Source organism: Pinus tabuliformis, chromosome X (genome assembly GCF_031772625.1).
Source record: "Pinus tabuliformis cultivar Carrire ecotype Pingquan chromosome X, CPIR1, whole genome shotgun sequence".
Taxonomy (NCBI): Eukaryota; Viridiplantae; Streptophyta; class Pinopsida; order Pinales; family Pinaceae; genus Pinus; species Pinus tabuliformis.
Window position 1 is genome coordinate 1,650,281,329 of NC_142308.1, and position 21,230 is coordinate 1,650,302,558.

The window sequence follows — 21,230 nt, forward strand, 5'->3', positions numbered from 1 at the left end:
CCAAACCTCCATGTTTCAGTCTGCATTGACCAAAGATGATCGTCGAAGGATTCAGCATCATTCTCAACCCTACCACATTATTTGTGATACTTTATACCGTGATGGTGTCGACTCTATTCTTCACCGATGCCTCATGATTGAGGAAGTTGTTGGAAATACTGAGGGGGGGGTGAATCAGTATTTGTTTTTAATTGTTCTTTTTACCACCAAAACATTTATATATGGAACACAGAAATAGATAGCTGGAATAAATGTTTTTATTAACACAAACAGTGCAATGAAATAGATACAATATATAAATGGTTGCAACCAGTTGCCAAGCACCAATTTGAACTTTTGTGAGGCTTCAACCTCTAGAGAACCAACTCTATTTTGCCAAGGCAATAGTTCTACACTTAGGAGCACCAACTCCCAAGGATTCCAATCCTTTCAGTTCTGAGCCTCCAACCCTGTGGGCTCCAACCCTAACCTCGTAGAAACTATTTTGTTGTAGTTCTCTACTCCCAAGCCTGCTGGGCTTCTGCTTCACTCTTGTTCTCCTGCTTCTCCTGCCTCTCCTAAACTTCGGCTTCCTCTCACTCTGATTATTCGCACACCTTTCCTTGTTTTTTCCTATTTTATGTATTCTTGATGCCTCTGATTGTTCATTTTCGCTTTCCACTGGCTCTTCGGCTTCTTCAATGCTTGCTTCAGCTTCCTTTGCACTGGCTTGTCCTTTGGATTCCCTCTTCTTCATTGCTTTGGCTTTTCGGTTTCCTCTGCGCTGGCTTACCCTTCATCTTCCTGGATTTTCGGTCACTGTAGCTTCATTTGTCTCTTCGTGCTCACCAACACTCCTAGGACACGTTGATTCAACAGCGAGGACCAAACACACAGAGAAAAACGATTGCATGTTAAAATTGTAACAGAGCCCCCTTTTTTTAATGATAATAGGCCTACACAGGACTTTATTGTTTAACGGAGAGACTATACCAATCAAGACGAACCCACATGCCACATCCCAATCGCAATTGACTTTCGTTCAGGCCTCCTGAACTATCGGTAGCGTTTCTTATGCATTTTGGCCTTCAAACCTCGCGCAATACAAATATTCAAATACACAGAAATATATGAAAAACAACCAGTCGAAACGTTAAAGGGCGGACTTCAAATTTATTACACCCGCATATATACCTGCATCAAGTCCGCATTGTAATCACAATCGACATTCGCAGCTTATCGCGCCATCCCTTTATAACTTGCAATGGATCACTTCCGACATGGCTGACACGATGTAGCATTAAGTCAATTGTAATGTTGCATCAGGTCCGCAACATATATCGCAATCGGCGCTTTCAGGTGGCAAGGCCTTAAGCACTTGCGATATGTCAAATGTGACATAACAATAGACCAAACTGCAATGTTGCATCGGGTCTGCAACAATCATAGCAATCGGCACTTTCAGGAGTGACAACCCTTTGTGCATTACGATATGCGAGTACGGATAGGGCGGATGCGATGTAACATTAAGTCATATTGTAGTGTCTCAGCGGGTCCACATGCTTTATTGCAATTATATAATATATATGTATATATGTTGCAAATTCACAAGTTTTAATGCGCCAAGGCTTAGAGCCCGAAAACCTGAAATACACTGAAAAGCATGCTTTAGAACACTTTTGGCAGACTTAACCTATTTATACACCCAAACACATATGTTTCGTCAAGTCCGCACATATATAGCGTTGTTGGGGGTTTTGGGGTGATGGCACATAACCGAACCTGCCAATTACAATATCGTCGATCTATACATATTTCTCCGCTCCGATAGTGTATTCCTCTATATGTACAGGTTTTTGCCTACGATAGTGTATATAGCCTATATATATATGACTTCCACCTCTTTTAACTCTTCCACCTCCTATAGTGTATTTGCATGCATATAACTCTTTTGTGGCATATATTGCCCCTGATAGTGAATTCTTTGACATACTCTACTTCGATAGCTCCCGATAGTGTATTCTTTAGCATCCATTGCTCCGGTGGCTATATTTGCTTCCTCTGATGGCTCTGTTTTACTCCCCCGAAGGCTCTGTTTGCTTCCTCTGGCTCCTCGAATATTGCCATATTGACATCAATGACAATCTATGTCAATAGAAGCTGAAAGAGTTCTCAACTATTACCACTCCGGGCATGTGGTGTCACATGTCTAGTTATGCTATAGCTCAGAAAATCCTTCGCGCTGGTTATTTCTGGCCATCCATCTTCAAAGACTGCATTTTTGTTGTCCACAAGTGCCACAAATTCCAAATCTACCAACGCAAGATGCGCGCCCCACCCGCTCACCTACACCCCGTCATACCATTGGTCGCTTTGCCAAATGGGGCATCGATTATATGACATGTAACCCTCGTTCGGCAGGGGGAATGGCTACATTATCGTTGATGTGGATTACTTCACCAAATGGGCCAAAGCGATGCCTACATATTCGGCATATGGGAAGACGGTAGTGTGATGCAAGAAAGTGTTCCCTTTGCGAACAAAGGCAACCCCTCTAGCCCTAGAGTGGGTCTAGTCATAGCAAGGACAAAACAACAATTAATTCCCTTAAACAGTCATTGTCGGAGGCCTACCTGAAACCAGTGGTTGATGAAGTTTCGTTGTGCTACTCCAGCTTCCATTTCCTTCTCCTTAATGAGCAATCAACCTGAAACACCACAAAGAAACAACAGAGAACGTAATCGAGAGACAAAAATGATCTATTTACTCATAAAGTCATGTCATCGATGAGTCATGTAATGACAAGGAAAATGAATTAGAGCTCCTTTTATAAATTTAAATTCATAATTTACACAAAAATTCAATTTCACGTCATCGTCGCGGCTGTTTTCAGAACAGCGGTGACGGCGCTGAGTCAATAGTTCATTTTTCCCATGATCATCGTGAGAGTACATCAGTTTCTCGCGACGATCTAGAGGTGGTATGTGTAATCATGCTCGGTCATTATGGACCCGAGCGGCTTTTCCGCAACGACCGAGAGGCGGAATCGGATTTTAAAATCCACCTAAACCCACCTACTTAGCACTAAATTGCATGCAAAAACTACTAAAATGCAGCGCAAGGAGGAATGTACTTACTTGGCGAAGGTTTCAGGATGAACCATGGACGGATGAGGCCAGAATCAGCTTGAGAAATTTGCTCAGGTTGGTGCTCCAAGTGCTCAAAGGTAAAATGAACAATGCAAATGGTAAAAACAAATGAACTACCCCACCCTTTTTGTAGTATTTTTTTTTGAAAAATTAAAAAATTGGACTTTAGAATGTGGGTTTTTTCATTTTCTTGCATTGCTAATTAGGGTTTTTGGGTTTTTAACCGTATTTCCGCTTATATTAATCGTTCATGTCAAATGGGTTTTATGTTTGACGTGTTTTGTGCAGAGCTACAGGTGGCGAGGATGTGTCGCACTTTGTATGCACTTGGTCCATAAAGTCTTCTTTAACACTCTTTTCCAACTTAAAATAAGAAAAGATAGCCGAGTTATTCCTTTTGACTCGTTAAACGAAATAAGAGGCGGTCTGCTTTAAGCTCTTTCCGACCGTGTAAATGCGAAAATATTGTCGGGATTTTGTCGTTTTGGGTTCGTTATTGGTTACGAAATGACCTGGTTTCCATCGCTTTTCTACTTTTTTGGATCGAGGTCACTAACCACGAAAAGTACTCCTTGACCTCATCGTCAAGCGGTTCTCTCGGGTATTGTTTTATACTTTTTTAGGCTCAAAAGACACAAATCTATGAAAAAGGACCCCCTGGAGTTTTATTTTCCGTGTCTTTTTCAAACTCTCTAAACATGAAAAAGAATCCGAGTTTTTACCTATGTCGGACTTGTTAAACCCTGACGACATTGAACTTGTCACCATGACGAGACTCGAGCTCCTCCTCCCTAGGGCTCGCTAACCTATTACTAGGTTGGATTCGACCGAAGGTCGAACTTATATTACAAGCATATGCTATCCCCTTCAAGCTTGTTTTCAAAAATAATTGGGGTACTCACCAGGAGATTGATCTAGAGATCCCCTTTGGTACCTTGGAGCTTTCATGCCTCAATTGCATGTTCTTCGTTCCTGACGGTCGAATTTCATCATTGGTCGTCGATTGGGTGAGTCCATGAGTGTTCGACTTCAGCTCATTTTTCACATTTCGTGGATTGTACTTGACCATACCTTGAGAACCATTGGCATTATTGGTGGTTTATCTCGTGCTTGTTAACGCTTTTCCTCATTGACCGGTAACCAAGCAACTTTCTATCATGCTTGACTTCAACAAAAAATTTCGCATGCTAGAATTTGTACTATGATTGGTTGGTTTCAAGACCCCAAACTAAGATTACGCATGTTCGGGCTACATGGATTGGTTCATGATTACATGACTCGTTGATGGATGGCTGCGACCATACCTTTCTCATTATCATGGTCTTACTAGCTGGATGGTTGCGTTCATACCACAGACCTAGTTCATATATCTTTTGGATGGCTATGCCCATGCCTAGACTACATGTATTTCACTATCAGAGATATCAATTGTACTTGCACCTGCAGGTTCTTCCAAATGGTGTTCCAACTCAGACAGTTTTGTAAAGCATTTCACCCCTCCCACTCTCTCGGGCTTCATACTTTAGGGGGCATCTGTTACACAGTAATTTGTCACTGCCTTCACCCCAGTCCTTCTACTGTGTCATGTGTCCAGTAAAACATGCTCATACTGAACAAGTGCTCTCTTATGTTGCCAATTGACCCACTTTTCCTAAGTTTTCTGCCTCGTCGCGATAATTAGCTAAATATACGCGACAGACAGCGGTCATAAACAATCCAGTCGCGCTTCCATCGCGGGAGTACATCTGATTCCCGTGATGATCGGATTTCATGCTCCGACGCGAGTCTATTTGCTATCTTTAGCGACGTTTTGACTGATTACATTGCCTACTAGCGATGTCAGTGCTAAATCTTAGTTATAAACTTGCGACGATCCAAATTGGGCAAATTCGTTCCAACAGTCGGCCTTCTGGATGTCTCTGGACCTGGTTGTTGGGTCAGTTTGGGTCGTCCTCCTCCCGCTGGCATGGTAGTTCCTTCTTTTGTGCTAGGTTTTATTTCCTGCTGATTTTTTGAGAGACATGTGTCTCGAATGTACGGAGAGAACAGACTCTATTTGGACATATACACTTATTTTTTGAGCGCCCCGGTGTGCCACACAAGATATACACACACACACACATACATACATATATATATATATATATATATATATATATATATATATATATATATATATATATATATATATATATATATATATATATATATATATATATACATACATACATATTCCTATGGTTCATTATTGTGTTTTGGATGCTTCTATATGCTGTTTTGATTACATGTTGCGCAAATGTCTGTCTAATACATGGTTTGCTAATGCATCAGTTAACGTGTTTAATCTTCTTGGAATGTGTTGATATGTAATAAAATCAAAATCTCTTTCTAACAATTTAACATGTAAATACAACCTTAAAATCTGATGATCTCTGACGGAATAATGCCCATTAAGCTGGTGGACAACAAGTTGAGAATCCAGATTCACAACCAATGTATGAATACCAAGGTTGATAGCCTCAGTCAGTAATTCAATAACAACACTATATTCAGCGACATTGTTTGTGGTGCAACCTAGACAAACACCTTGAAGGTCTACTAACTCACCGTGAGGATTGTAGATCACCCATGCCGCAGAAGAAAGATTCTGAGTACTGCGGCAGGCACCATTAGCGAAACCAACGTAGGGTGTATCAGACATCTGCACACGAAGCAAAAAGACACAATAAGCAGCAATTATGCACACACCAAGCCAGAAAACATACACACAACACACCTGCTGAAAACACACGTATGTACAAATCGAAATGCATTGGGTTCATGCATAATATTTTTTCAGATAAAACCAATTTCAGGGCTTATCTAGAGGATTCCCTTCATAATAAATGAGCTCATGGGCCCCTTTTTACAAAACTCATTTTACAATATAAGGCCCATGCCACATAGGCTCGAATCTGCCTACCCCCAGCTTATCATTTGCTTAATCATAAAGCAGTACTAAATCTCCTTCAAAGAAAGAATGAGGATGGACAGTATGATCGAAGTGAGTTTTCACTCTCTTCTTCTATGCTTCAATAGCTAGAGAGGCTAGTCGATGAGTCTCGTCCAGCCACTCTAGGTAGAGAAGACATTCTTCTACCAGAGTAGTGTTGGGGAGTAATTCGACGGCTAATTTCAGAGAAGGGATCTCACACTCAATCGGAAGGGTAGCCTCCAGACCGTAAACCAATTGGAACGGGGTGAACCTGGTGGCATTCTTCACTGAAGTTTGTGTTAGCTACCTATACCAATAGGTTTCATATTTCATGATTGATAATGAAGAGATCCAAATATGTTCTGCTTTGGTCATGCAAAGATCACATATTTCCAAAAGAAAACAATCTGTGTATATAGCTTGATGTTGTCTAAATTTTGATGGATGGTCCAACAGCCTAATCTGGATCATGCCAAGTTTTGAATTTCCAGTTGTAGAATAGAGAAAGAAGTCTGTCCAAACTGTTTAATCTTGGCAGACAAGTAGTTTAGGTAGAGAAGAAAGGCTCCCAACTGCTTAATCTGGGACCTTGGAAGAAATAAGGGTAGAAGTAGATAGAAAAACAAAAGAAAAAGCCAGAGAAAAGAAAAGGCAAGTAAGGGTCTGCAAGCCTAAGTGCACCCTCCAAGAAGAAATAAAAATGCTAGGCAAGTAGATGGGTAGGCAGCTGGGGTTGCAGAAATATCATTCCTTGCAAATATATGTGGGCTGAAATGTCCACAAAGGAAAATCAATGGTTGAGAAGCTCCTTTCCTCCATCAGGTTGCAGCAAAGAAAGGAAGCATGTCTAACTTCCCAAATTTCCCCTTCCACTCTTATTACTAACATCCCTTCATCCATGGAGATTGATGAAAGGATCTGAGGTTTCATGGTGGTTCTTATTCATTTAAAAGCCACATTTCTTGTCTAAAACTCTTTTCATTTTGCTCTACTCCCTAAGCTAAGTTATTTTCAAACAAACTTAGTGGTATCTCCCCTCATCCACTCCTCTTCTATCCATATTAACCCCTAACTCTATTGTATAATTCCCCTATGTTGCCCTTTCCCTATTATTATAACACCATGGTGTATAAACCCCCAAGCATTCTATAAATATCCTCCTTTTAGCATTATAGCTAAATAGGTTTGTCTAAGGGAGACTTTAGTCCACCTGGGACTATGCTCAACCCTGTCAAGGGATTACTCTAACCCCTGGTTAGGAGTAATAACCTCTCCATAAGCCCTAACCTCACCTCTGCTAAAACCCTCCATAAACCCTTTTTTCACAAATTAACCCAAAAACCCCAAAAAACTCACGAAAACCCTCAATCCTAAAGTTTTCCGCCAAAAGTATTTAATTGAATATTTAAATAAACCAGCGGGACCCCCCAACCTGCACGATCCGTCGGAGGACCCGCCAGCCGTCCGATCTCTGCCGCCCAGATCTAACGGTGGGCGGTCATTTTCACTCCCCGACCTGCCGACCTTTAGCGTCCGGGGAAAGCGGTTTTCTACCCCGTACGAGGGACGCGTGGCAGGCGGTGGGGTTGTTCGGAGCCCCCCTCCCCGATACCGCCTTTGCCCAAAGGTGGTGCGGGGAACCCGCTTACCACCATCCCGTTACCGCCTCCCCCTTGCGTCATGCTTGCGTCATCCTGACGTAGCGCCCTTCCCCGCCCCTGCGCCGTGTGGCCCTCCACGTAACCCTGCCACCCTATCCACCCGCCACCGTGTCCTGCCACCCTGGCCTACACCTCAGCAGCCACGTCACCTCCGTACCCGGGCCCGCCATGACGTCATGCTGACGTCATCGGCGGAAAGGCGCCAATTACCCTATTTTTCCGAATTTTATCGTTAAAGTCATGTTTTGAGGCATTTTCAATGTCATTTTCGCGTGAAGAAGGAGATAGCCGTTGCAGCTGCCAAAGTGACTCCAGACCTCCAAATTCAAATTGCAACCGCTCAGATTCATCACTTCAACCTTCAGAGTTCGGCCCGCAAGCTGTCTAAGCGTTCTGTCCAGGTATTCACCGTAATTCCTCTGTTTGGCCCATGCTTACCAATTCTCTGTAAATTGCCATTAGAATACCTGTTGAAATTCATATAAGCTCTACACCTATTACCTAAAGTAAGCCAAGGCAATCTGCATTGCCCCAGCTCTGTAATTCGACATAGAAACAGTCAATTTGCGGGTAAAAACTGTGAAATTACCTTTGAAGCGCCCGGCATTGTTCCCTTTTGCCGGGTGTACACACCAGCTGCAGCCTTTCACCTAAATAATTCCTCATACCCTCTGCAAATTGCCCTGAGCAGTTCACAATCCCTCTGAACTTGCTAAAAAAACTGCAGAAACAAGACTGTGTGTTTTTCATTATAAGACACAGTTCAGATATTGACCACAATTGACCTGGCATTTTGAGCTCTTAAAACTTTGCAAGCCATTTAACTCCTTTTTACTCAAAATCAAATCATATAATGGCTGCTTCTACATCCTCATCCCTCAGTGTGGCTCCATTAAATCCACCAAATAAAGGGCTGGAGGCCTTGGCATTTGCTGACAAGGACTATCTTATTGAAGACTTTGAGGGTGACAGGGACTTCTTGCAGACCTTCTGCCAATTAAGAGAGGACTATAAGGATGGTCATGGTACACATGGGATATGGGAGTCAAACCTGCCATACTATTGTCTCCCAGCTGTAAATGTCTTCCCTGAAATCATTCACCTATGTGCTGAAAACTATAATGTGCAGCACAGAGCTATTAGCACTCCATCTGGGAGGATCCTTTTCTACATTAATGCTGAGTCCATCAACAAAATGTTACATTTTGATCAGAGAGAGTTGCTAATCCCATTTTCCATGAACTATTTGCTGGACACTGGTGCCAAGATGACCAGTGAGGAGATTCAAAAGGTTACCAGGAATTTCATGAAACCTGAGTGCCAGCCTACAAGGCCACCTCCCTACCTGCATGTCCATTTCAATGATGTAGGCAGGCTTTTACTGGACATGATTGCCTATGTGTTGGGATACAAAAACAGTGAGCATGTGGATAAAACAATGCTGGTATTGCTATCTGCTTACAGCCCACGCCAACCCCCTGCCCGCAAATATAACTTTGCTAAGTTCATAGCTAACAAGATTCATGATCAGTTGAGCAGAGTGGACAGACAAGGGGTCTTCAAGTACTCAGCTTATATTTACCACCTGTTCATGTACTATCATTCTGAAGCCTTTCCATGCTACATCAGAAAGTTGGATCACAGAGGGGAAAGAAGATCTGTCATCTTCTAGACCTCTGTCTATCACAAAGTCACAAATTCACCCTATACCTACTGTGAATTTGTTGACCAATTTGTATACCCAGTCTCTTGCCTGTTGATGAGGTCCCCTCCTCCCAGAATATCAAATGAGATAAAGAAAGCTCTGCAGCTTTCCAAAAAATATAAAATAGGTGACTGGTACCTATATGAGAACCATACTGTCATTAGGATCTACGGCTGTGAGCTCTGTCCATACAGGCTCCCAAAATATGTACCTATGAGGTTATTTTCCTTGGAGTATTACAGGCATTTGATTCAGTCCGACCTCACCCATTTCCACAGCGCCAAAAAGAAGGCCCACCTCAAGTTTAAACACCAGTTGGGCCCCTTCATCATGAACAAGAAAGAAGGGTGGGAAGATGCAGACCTAATCCTTAAGGATAAATACAAGTTGTCCTATAGTTTTCGGTGGGTCCATTATGACCCTGAAGGTTTCATCACTGCTAGGAGAAACAAGTATAGGCTGATAGGCATTAAGCATTGCCAGTACCCACACATTGAAAAATATGCCAACCTGCAAGAATGGCAGATGGATACTCTAGTTGAAAATTTAACTGAGGAAGAGACAATGCTAAAGAATAGGAGGGAGCTTGAAAAAACTATTGACCTAGACTATGTGCAGCAGGTACCTTTCAGACCGCCTTATTCAGTGGGAGAAGGGACCTCGGCCACAAGGACTGCACCACAGGCACCCTCTACATCAGCACCGGTGACAGACAAAGGCAAAGGCATAATGGGTGCAGAGGAGGAAGCAGTGAAGGAAAAGTCTGCCCCTGTAACAGAGCAGCAAACAGGGCAGCAAACAGAGCAGCAGCCAGAACAGCAGCAAGGGCAAACTGTCCTACCACAAACTGGGCTGCCAGCAGCTCCAATAATGCAAACACCACCACCTCAAACTGAGCCATTGACTGCCCCAATTTTGCAGACCCCAGCACATGAGGAAAGGGGTACAAAAAGAGATAGAGAAGAGTCCACTCCTCTTAGTGGATCCTCCCACCAGCCAGAAGCCAAAAGGCAAAGAGCAGACTCCCCAGAGGTAGAAGACATTACTGAAGATGTCTTGGACAGCGCAAGAAAAGACAGGGAGGGCAGTCAGCATACAGGTACAAGCTCCTTTCAGCAGGAGCAAACTTTACAGCTCGGTTTGGAGGTGTCCTCTTCTTCCCAACAAAGCAAGAAGCCCAAGAGCACCAAGGCTTCTTTCAAACAAATAAAAGCTCAGAATGAGCTGCTGAGGGCTGAGGTCTACAAGCAATTCATAGATGCAACACCAGCCCAGCAAGAAAGGCTAATGTCGGTATATGACATTCAGCAGGAAAAGATAATCTTCAGCCACTTTAAGCCCAAAGGGCCGCAGCCTAAGACAGCTGCAGATTTTGTAAAGACAAGGGTGGAGGTCCTAGCCAGAGATATACATCCCATGGACCAGATTGAACTCCATAAGCAAGCTGGGGAGATGGTCTATGCAACCTTGGTGGAGAAGGCCACCATGGCACATGAGCTGAAAGAGTCCCTGAAAAACACCAACACCCAGTTGGATTTTGAGAGAATGTCCTCTCAGGCCAAAGACAATAGAATAAAGTCTCTTGAGGAGATCATCATTGATCTAGGACATGATCCTAGTGATCCAACGGGTGTGAAGGCCCTCATGAAGAAGAAAGATGATGACCTGAATGCATTGAAGAAGAGGTTGAAGCTGCAGCCCACAGAGCATCCTCAAACAGCAGAACTTCAAAAGCAAAAAGAGGCTGAGGACCAACTAGACCTCCTAATGCAGCAAGACCAGAGGATCAGAGAATTGGAGAAAGAGCTGGAAGGAGCACTACACGATAAACAGGCAGAATCCACTTCCCAAGCTCCTCCAACTACTTCAACAATAGCAGCAACTTCAGGGGCAGCAGTGGCCCCCACAACAGAAGCAACAGGAACAGCAGCAACTCCAGATACCAGCCCAAGTGTAGAGGAATTGACCAAGGCCGTCAAAGCAATGGAGCTCCAGGCAGATGAAATAAAGAAGGCCAAGGAAAAATTGGCAGAACTGGATGCCAAGTATGACAAGTCCAAAGTGACTGTAGCAGAACAAGGCAGAGAAATAAAGGCCCAAAAAGAAAAGATAAAGGCCTTAGAGAAAGAGTTGAATCTGGAGACTGCTATGGCCGACATAAAGAGAATCCTATGGGCCAAAATTGGCCAATCCATCAAATAGCAATGGAGGTCAATAAAAATAATGCATGAGCAGATGGATTTAATGGGCCAAGCTCAAGCAGAAATTCAGAAGGCCAAGACAGTGCTAGGGAACAGAGCAGAGCATGCAAACAGAAGGATAGACTTCTTGAACAGGCAAGAAAGGGAGGAATTGGCAGCTATAGGCATTCCCAACAGAACAGAGGCTGTCCTCTCTGCCAAAAAGGTACTAACTCTCAGGAACTATATACAAACAGTGGAGAGGAAGTACTATGAGATGCAAGCAGATGTGGAGGAATACAAAGTTAAAATGGGAGTGCTGCAAGCAAAAGGCCTGCCCAGCTTACTAAGTGGTGCAGGAAAACTGATCTCTCCAGATCAAATGGCCAACAGAATGGCAACCACTATTGAAAATCAGATTATTGCATCTGGCAGTTCATTTGAACAAGCAGGGCCTCCCACAGGGCAGAGCTTATACGACAAACTTGAAGGCCTGTTCTTCATTGAGAATGAAGTGAATCACCTGTTTGAAACCCCTCCCAATCTTTATAGACATACAGAGGCCGAGGAAACATTGATAAAGATGCGCAGACATCAAATGCCTAAAGAGGATTGGTGGCAATTTATGCCTCAGATTTTGCCACGGTAGCTTCAGTCATTCGGCCACTGCCAGCTCCAGGTCACTACAAGACAAATAACATGACAAATGTCAGCAGTTAAAGCAGTTAAAAAAGTGACTCATCACATAGACAATGACAGCTATCCAAGTTTCAGACAGCACATCTCCGGCCGACTCTAACAGCCATAAAGTCCAAATATCTTCTGACTATTTTGACAGCTGAGGCATTAAGGAATTACTGCAGCATCCACTCCTTCAGCTACTGCATTCCAGAGATTAGCATATCATAAATGAGATATTAACTCATTCGCTGATATTTTTTGTAAATTTTGTATATATACTCCCCTGAGTAACTCGTAAGGGGTTGGTAATTTTCTCTATGAGACAAATGTGTTGTACACTTTCAGAATTATCTAATACAAAGGGCCGGATGAGCTCAGTGATTTCCTGAAATCTTTGATGTCTGGATGATGCTACATGTGCTGATGCAGAATTCCTGTGTTGTCTGATGAAATAACAAGTTTTCCTCAAATCTCTGTTTATTGTGTTTATCATTTCCTTATGTTTTCCAAACCATACTCATATTGTACTAAGCTAGCAGTGAAGAAAAAGACTAGTACAGGATTTGTTTCATTACACCTTGTGCTCAATTTTTACTGCTGTAAATGTTTATCTTCAAGCTTAATGATGTACATGAATTCTTAACTGCTCATGTGTCTGTTAATGCTATATGTGAATGTTAACTAGAAATTCTTCAGTGCTTCTAGATTAATATTCTCGCTGTCCTTCTTTAGCAGTTTACCGTAAGATTCTTAATTGCCTTGCCTAAACTGGATACCCCCACCCAATCACTATTATAAACGTTTTTTCTCAGACACTAAACTGGCTCTGCAGCATCACTACAGCAAATCACTCAGCACCTCAAAATAACTAAAGGACCCCTGACTCCATAGCCCAATGGACTAGAACACTTTGGAGAATGCATAAGCACCTTGACTGAAATTATCATCCAACCAAAACCTTAAACAAACCTGACCTTATAGCTAGCCTAAAATCAGCGCAAAACAGAGATAAATATTAAAGAGAGAGCCCTCTCTGATTACAGCCTGGCTAGAAGCTGTAATCCAAAGATTGGTTAGTGGTTACCCCGGCCGTATTCCCTTGGAGTCAAAGGGAACAACCTGGGTGTTAACAGTTTGGTAGGCCCATAAGGCAGAGAACAACATCAAGTGCCAGTTGGACTTGGGAATGCCGATGGTGCGTTGAAGCATCATAACTAAAACTTTGTTGATGGCTTCCACTTGGCCATTGGCCTGAGGATAGTACGGTGTCGAGCTATCGTGCCACAAGCCTAGCTGGGTCGTTAACTCAGTCATCATATGATTACAGAAATGTTTTCCATGATCAGTGACGATAGCCTGAGGGACTCCGAACCATGAGATGACATGATTAAATAAAAATTGTGCCGCTGTGTGACCGTCTTCAGATAGTGTAGGCATCGCCTTGGCCCATTTTGTGAAATAATCAACGGCAACGATGATATACCCATGCCCCCTGGCCAAGCGATGGTTACAGGTCATATAATCAATGCCCCATTTGGCAAAAGGGTCGACATAACAACAAGGTGTAACGGAGCGAGAGGCACGTGCATCTTCCATTGGTAAATCTGGCTCTCATGACAAGAGCGAACGGCAAGAATGCAATCCTTGAAGATAGAGGGCCAAAAATAACTAGCACGGAGGATCTTCTGAGCAGTAGCATACCCGGACATATGACCACCACAGGCGCCAGAATGGCAGTCATTTAGAACTCGTTCGGCTTCCTCGAATGTTAAGCATCGGTGGAGAACAAAGTCGGCACTGAGATGGTACAAGGTGTCCCCAATAATGCGATAAGGTTGAGAATGATGGCAAATCCGTCGCCAAGCATCCTTGGACAAATCGGGATGAAAAGAGGATGTCTGGAGATAGACAATAATATCCCCGTACCAAGGATCAAGGGTGTTGATCAGGAATAGAGTTTCATCCAGAATATGGTCCTCTAACCGAGAGGGCACGGTAACAGATGGTAGAGAGCAAAGCAACTCAGCAAAGACGAGGGACTTCTTAGACTTGGCAATGGTGAACTCCAAGTCAAAATCTTGGAGGATGACAATTCACTTTGAGTATTTCCCCCCCAGTAACTAACGTGACAAGATGTACGTCATCGGGTTGCAATCAGAAATCATTGTCATGGTACGTAATAAAATATAGTGGCGAAAACGCTGGACGGCGCAAATAGCGGCCAAAGCCAAATTCTCGACATAGGAATATCGAGTTTCCATATCTAGTAAATTGCGGCTGAGACAGTAAACGACATGCTCAGTGTCATCATCATCATCTTGAACTAAAACCATGCCAATAGTGGTATCGGCAGCGGCTAAATAAAGAGTGTACTCACAGTGATAGTTAAGGGGATGCAACAACGGAGTAGAAACAAGGAGGGCCTTGAGGTGCTCGAATGAATCTTGTGCAGCGGAATCCCAAAGAAAAGGGGTGTCCCGCTTTAATAACTGTGTATAACCTTTGGCCACTTCAGCATAATTTGGAATAAATCGTCGTAAAAAATTAGCTTTACCCTACAAACTCTGCAATTGCTGCAAAGAAGTAGGGGGAGGAAGATTCACGATGGCTTCGACTTTAAGGGGATTGAGATGGATACCCTCTCGGGAGACGATGAACCTAATAAGTCTGCCTGACTCAACGCAGAAGACACATTTATGTGGATTCAGCCGAATACAATAGTGTCGACAATAGAGAAAAATTTTGCGAAGGTGGGTTGGATGGTCCTGGCGCTTTGCTGAATGAGCCAGAAGATCATCCAGGTAAGGCTGCACAATGTGTCGAATATCATGAAATGCATAAGACATTGTGCGTTGGAAGGTGGCACCAGCATTTTTTAAACCGAAGGGGAGCTTTTTATAAGCGAAAGTGCCCCACGAACAGATAAAGGCGGTCTTGTGTTGATCCATAGGCGAAATATTAATCTGGTTATAACCAGAAAATCCGTCCATAAATGAATATATCTCACTCCCGGCACACTCATCAATGAGCTGGTCAATGAAGGGTGTAGGGTAGTTATCTTTGGGACAGGCACAATTAATATCACGATAATCAACACATACCCTAATAGTGCCCTATTTTTTAGTCACAGGAACAATATTAGAAACCCAATCTGTGAGTGGGATGGGGTAAATGAAGCCAGCCTTAAGAAGCTTTTCAACTTCCGCTTTAATAGCTGCAGCCTTTCGGGGGTGCATGGGGCGTAGATGCTGTCAAACAGGTTTGGCACCCGGATAGGTAGGTATCTCATGCACCACGATGCTAGGATCAATGCTGGGCATCTCTTCGTAAGACCAAGCAAACACATCACGAAATTCGTGAAAAAGATCAGTATAAAGCTGAATCTCTTCCAGAGTACAAGTTACTCCAACATGGATGTGCTCGACAATCCTTGGTTTAACAGAGATGTTGATTGGTTGAGTTTGCGTAATGTTTCCCATATTCCCTTCAGAAGACACTTGATGAACTTGGATGGGTGTCTGAAGGGGTTGAGATGGGAGACAAGGAGAAAACCGCTCGAGACAAGTAAGCATTTTCTGATGGGTAGGGAGAAACGAGGAACAATGGTGATGATCAAACCAAGGGGGTTCCTCAAAAGACATGGTCTCAATAATCACTTCATCAGAAGGAAAAATTTCCTTTAAATGGTCTGAAGAAGCGCCATCTCCAAGCCAAGGGGATTGAACGTGCGAGTCGAGAACTATGCTCGAAGGAGCAGATTCAGAGGATGGAGCTGATGCAGAAACAATTTCGACGTAGTTGAGCTCGGCAAGACTCAACGACATCTCATCGCCCCAATATTCTATCTGATCAGCAGGAGGTAGAACCCAAGGATCAGTGTGAATGGAAGTCATATTAATGGGGGTGATGTTGGGAGGTGGGAGTGAAAAAACACCCGTAAGGGCAGGATCTTTAAAGAGTCTAGCACCCACACTCTCACACAGAACGAAGGTATGCTCCACGAAAGGCATGTTTCCATCGGAGGAGGAGGAGGCGAAGAAGGACAATTGGTCTATAGTGATGATCTTCTCCTAATGAGGAAAACGAATAACACGAAATAGAGATGAAGCCACGGCTCGCATGGCATATGTCCAGCTTCGTCCTAAAAGGAGGTTGTAAGTTAAATTGGCATCAACAACTTCGACCTCCACATCGATTGTCTTCCCTTCCAAAATAATAGGCAAGCATTGGAGTATACCATAAGGATGAGATTCTCTCCCATCAAAGGCTTCCAAGGTCGTAGGAGACTGGCTCAGAGTCGGAGAACCGATAGCCTTCCAACAAGCAACAGACATTATGCAAGTCGAAGTGCCTTCATCAATGACAGTACGATGAATCATTTTAGAATTAATGATGACCTGGATAAGGAAGGAAATTTGGTGAGGCAGTCTCGGTATATGATTGTTTAGGTCAAAAGTGATTAGGTCCGAGTCGGTTGGGTCAATGCCACCGATAGCCGATAGCAAGGACTTCCTCTGACAGGGGCAGCTCTTGAGGACTTCTAATGCGGACATAACTGACGGAGCCTGGGCTAAGTCCTCAACGATCTTGTAGTGTTGAGCGGCATGAACATTTGGGTTGTAAGAAGACTTCCGGAGCACACCTTTAGGAGGAGGTCGGATGACCGCTTTAGTGCTAGGTCGCTCGATATGAATGGGACCCGAACTGGACAGAGGAGCGCTAGAGGGGACATCAGTCTCCTTCCCGGCAGGCAAAGGATACTCTTTTGCCCGAGTACTAATGTGGATGGACATCGTCCCAGCCATAAATACCTGAGAACCAAAGGGAGAAGAGGATTGAGATGGGTCAGCCACCATTTGCATTTGTTGTGAGGGAAAGGCTCTTTAAGCACGGCGAGAGTCCCAAGGGTGCCTTTCAACAAACGACTAACTTCAGACTGCTTGGGGCAGTCCTTAGTATAGTGATCCTCGTCACAGATAAGGCAAGGATACTTAGGCTTGCGTTTGGCACCTTCCTCGGGTGGAGGTTTAGGGAAATCCTGCTTTGGTTGATCAGCCTTATTCTTTCCTTTTCCCTTCTTTTTCCCTTTCGAGGCTTTATCCACCATGGTGGACTGAATGGCGTTAACCTCGGAAGTGTTACTAGAATTTGATACAGCCTAAGAAGTTTTTTCATTCGAAGCATTCGACTTTTTCTTCCCAGGGTTCGTGGAAGATTTCTTAGAGGACGTATTGACAGAACCAATGACGCTGTCAACAGATGGTGTTGGCAGGGCTTTGGAAGTTCCAGGCCTCGGGGCATCAGGTAAATAATCATATAGTGTACCGGAATATGAATAAACCAAGTTGAGGTACTGAGCACGCGCAATAGCTTGCTCTTCAGTTACACATGCCCCCATAGCAATGTCCCGGGCTATCAGACCAACAAATGAGGTTGTGAACCAGTCAGTCAGAAGCTGATCAGGAATCCAAAACTTAATCAAATGGCGACGTCGTCTCCATTCATGGATATGATCAAAGATATGTGTGGCCATGGTCTGTTTTAAGGATGTCAGGAGATGTGTGCCCATTTCATATCGAATCGGCAACTGAAAATGAGTTAAAAATGCCATAGCCAATGAGTTAAAGTCCTGAAAAGATCCGCGAGCTAGCTCAATATACCATTTAGCAGCAGAGCCAGTGAGGGTCCGTTGAAAAAGGCAGAGACAGATTGAATCATCAAGCCATGAGTTTGATGAACACCATAGATGATAAGTCATGACATGGGCTTGGGGATCTTCTCCAACTTTACCGTCAAACTTGGGACAATCACCGGGAATTTTAGTTGGAACCGGTGGCCAATACGTATTATGAAGAATAGGATCATTGGTCAGTTTGGACACATCCGATAACTCCAACATTGCTAAAAAGGGTAATTGAGGGTTAAAGGACATCTGAGGCCATGGGTAGGAGGTAGCACCAGAGTTCTACCCAGCTGCTTGTTGCCCCCATTGATTTTGTCCAGACGGATTTGGCCCATAGGGATTTTGTCCATAGGGGTTATAGCTGTAACTGGATGGTTGACTCTGGATTTGCCCCCTAGCATTCCATTGATTACCAACTTGGCCTGCAGGAGCAACATATGGTTCCTAGAAGTTCTGGTAAGGATTCACTTCCAGTTGTTGATCATTTTGGTATGGGGCAAATTGGGTTTGCTGTTGGGATTATTGAAAACCATAAGGCGGCTAGGCTCCAAACTGAGCCTAGGAGCCAGGCTGCATTTGATAAGTAGGTTGGGATTGGGATCCAACCTGAATTTGAAGACCGGATTGGGTCTGGAGCCCAGACTGGGGCTGAAAACTGGGTGGAGCTTGAGAAGCAACAATCATTTAAGTGCCCAGTTGAGCAGGCCCAGACGGATGTCCTTGAGAAGACATAGGTTGAGCCATCTGGCTAGAATTTTGGGTCGATTGAGGTTGGCCCATTTGCCCAGAAGCTTGAACTTGCTGGGAGTTGGGTTGACCTTGTGGAACTGAAGGTTGCCCAAACTCACCAGATGGTTGAGTAGACTGGACAATTGGCTGGCCTTGTTGAATTTGAGACTGACCAACTTGTCCAGAAGGGTAGCCTTGCTGGGTACCAGGTTGGCCTTTTTGAATGTAAGGTTGTCCTAGGTTACCAGAAGGTTGCCCGAAGTACGTGAAAGAAGACCCATTGAAGGCTAAAGGTTGTCTTGGAATGGATTGTCCTTGTGGGCCGATAGTTTTCCCTGAATAAGTTTGCCCATAGTACGGTTGTCCATAAGACTGTTGTCTGTAAGATGGTTGACCTTGATAGGGTGGTCCTTGAATATTTGAAGACTATGCTTGGCCACCATGGTAAGCCATGTTACCCCAAGCAACAAACATGGGAACCAAGACCTCAACAAAAGGTTGAGATGCTATGGGTCCAGGATGATAAATATGAGCTCCTCGAGAATCCTAATAATTAAATGGATTTTGAGGATCCAGATTTTGAGGAATTTGAGGATATTGATCATATGCCCCCCCTGCTGGAATGGGACCAGAAGAAGGTGGGGCACTTAGGCTAGGGTCAACAACCCCAGATATGGGTGCCGCAGGGCCACTGTGTGAAGGACCTGCTGAAGGCCTGGCAACAGTGGTCACAACTAAAGATGCAGTGACAACACTAACAGCGGGGGATGAGGAAGCCACACAAATGGTTGGCATAGTCGGGATAGATGTCACATTGTGAATTTGGGGAGTGAAAGATCCCAAAGTTGGAGTGATAGTACGAGACCACATGGAACTCGTAAGGGGAGACGTAGAACCCATGATATCAGCCAAAGCATTATAACGTAAAGGCAACATGATACCAAGGGAGGTGACACGAAATGGTGAAGTTTACATTGGTATAGGAATTTCACCACTTGCCACCAAGGAATCTTCGCTAGTGACAGGGGATGTGTCATCCATATCAGAGGAAGACATTGGGACCGAAACACCAGGAGGAGTAAGGGGGAAAACTTCTTCGGAAGGCTCCCAAATGGGGTTCCAATGAATATCGTAAGACTCGTCTTCTGGAGTGCAAGAGTTAAGCGGTTGGATACTCGGAATAACAGGAAGAGTATCACCGGCAACCGGTACCTCACGAGCAATGGAAGATGGGGATCCTTGGTCGCTTGGAACGGGAGACGGGATTGGTGATTCTGCCAGGATGATTCAACTCAAAAGTCCTAGGGAGAACTAATCGAGTAAGGAGAAAGAACCCTACGCAAACTAAAATGCAACAATATCTAATAGGATAAGTGTGAATGTGGTCAAATAAATTTTAAGACACATGAACAAAACTTGACCTTTTCATCTTTAAAGAGTCGAGAAAAGGATGAAAAGGTGTGTTACATAGGCAACCCCTCTAGCCCTAGAGTGGGTATAGTCACAGCAAGGACAAAACAACAATTAATTCCCTTAAACAGTCATCGTTGGAGGCCTACCTCAAACCAGTGGTTGATGAAGTTCCGTTGCGTTGCTCCAACTTCCGTTTCCTTCTCCTTAATGAGCAATCAACCTGAAACACCACAAAGAAACAACAAGCATGTAATCGAGAGACAACAATGATCTATTTAGTCATAAAGTCAAGAAGTCATGAGCTATCAAGTAAATTACATACAAGACATAGGAAATCATCATTGATTGTATTAATAATGAAACAAGAGCAAGCTTACAACTGAGTCTTGACGTCGCAAGCCTTCTCAGAGGGTCCAACCAGTGTGTTTCTTCAAGCATTCACTCTCAAAGATGGGTCTCCCAAATAGAAATATCTCTCTCTCTCTCTCTCTCATTCACAAGCTTTACACAAGATTAAGGGCACTCCACACCTTCTTGCAAACTATAAAGCAATCCCACACTTGTCACACTCGCACCAACTATCTATCAAACTCAAAAACAGTAGCAACATTGTGCAACCAAAAGAACTAGCAAATGATAGCAATGGTGAGTGATTTTATAGGAGAAGGAGTCTCCATGAAATGAGGGAGAGGGAGCTTATCCTCAAGGCAAGCAGCACAAAAGATGGAACTACCATGCCAGAGGGAGGAGGGCGACCCAAACTGACCCAACAACCAGGTCCAGAGACATCCAGAAGGCCAACTGTTGGAACGAATTTGCCCAATCTGGATCGTCGCGAGTTTATAACTAAGCTTTAGCGCTGACATCGCTAGTAGGCAATGTAATCAGTCAAAACGTTGCTAAATATAGCAAATAGACTCGCGCCGGAGCATGAAATCTGATCGTTGCGGGAATCAGATGTACTCCCACGATGGAAGCGTGATTGGACTGTTTATGACCGTTGTCCGTCACGTATATTTAGCTAATTATCACGACGAGGCAGAAAACTTAGGAAAAGTGGGTCAATTGGAAACATA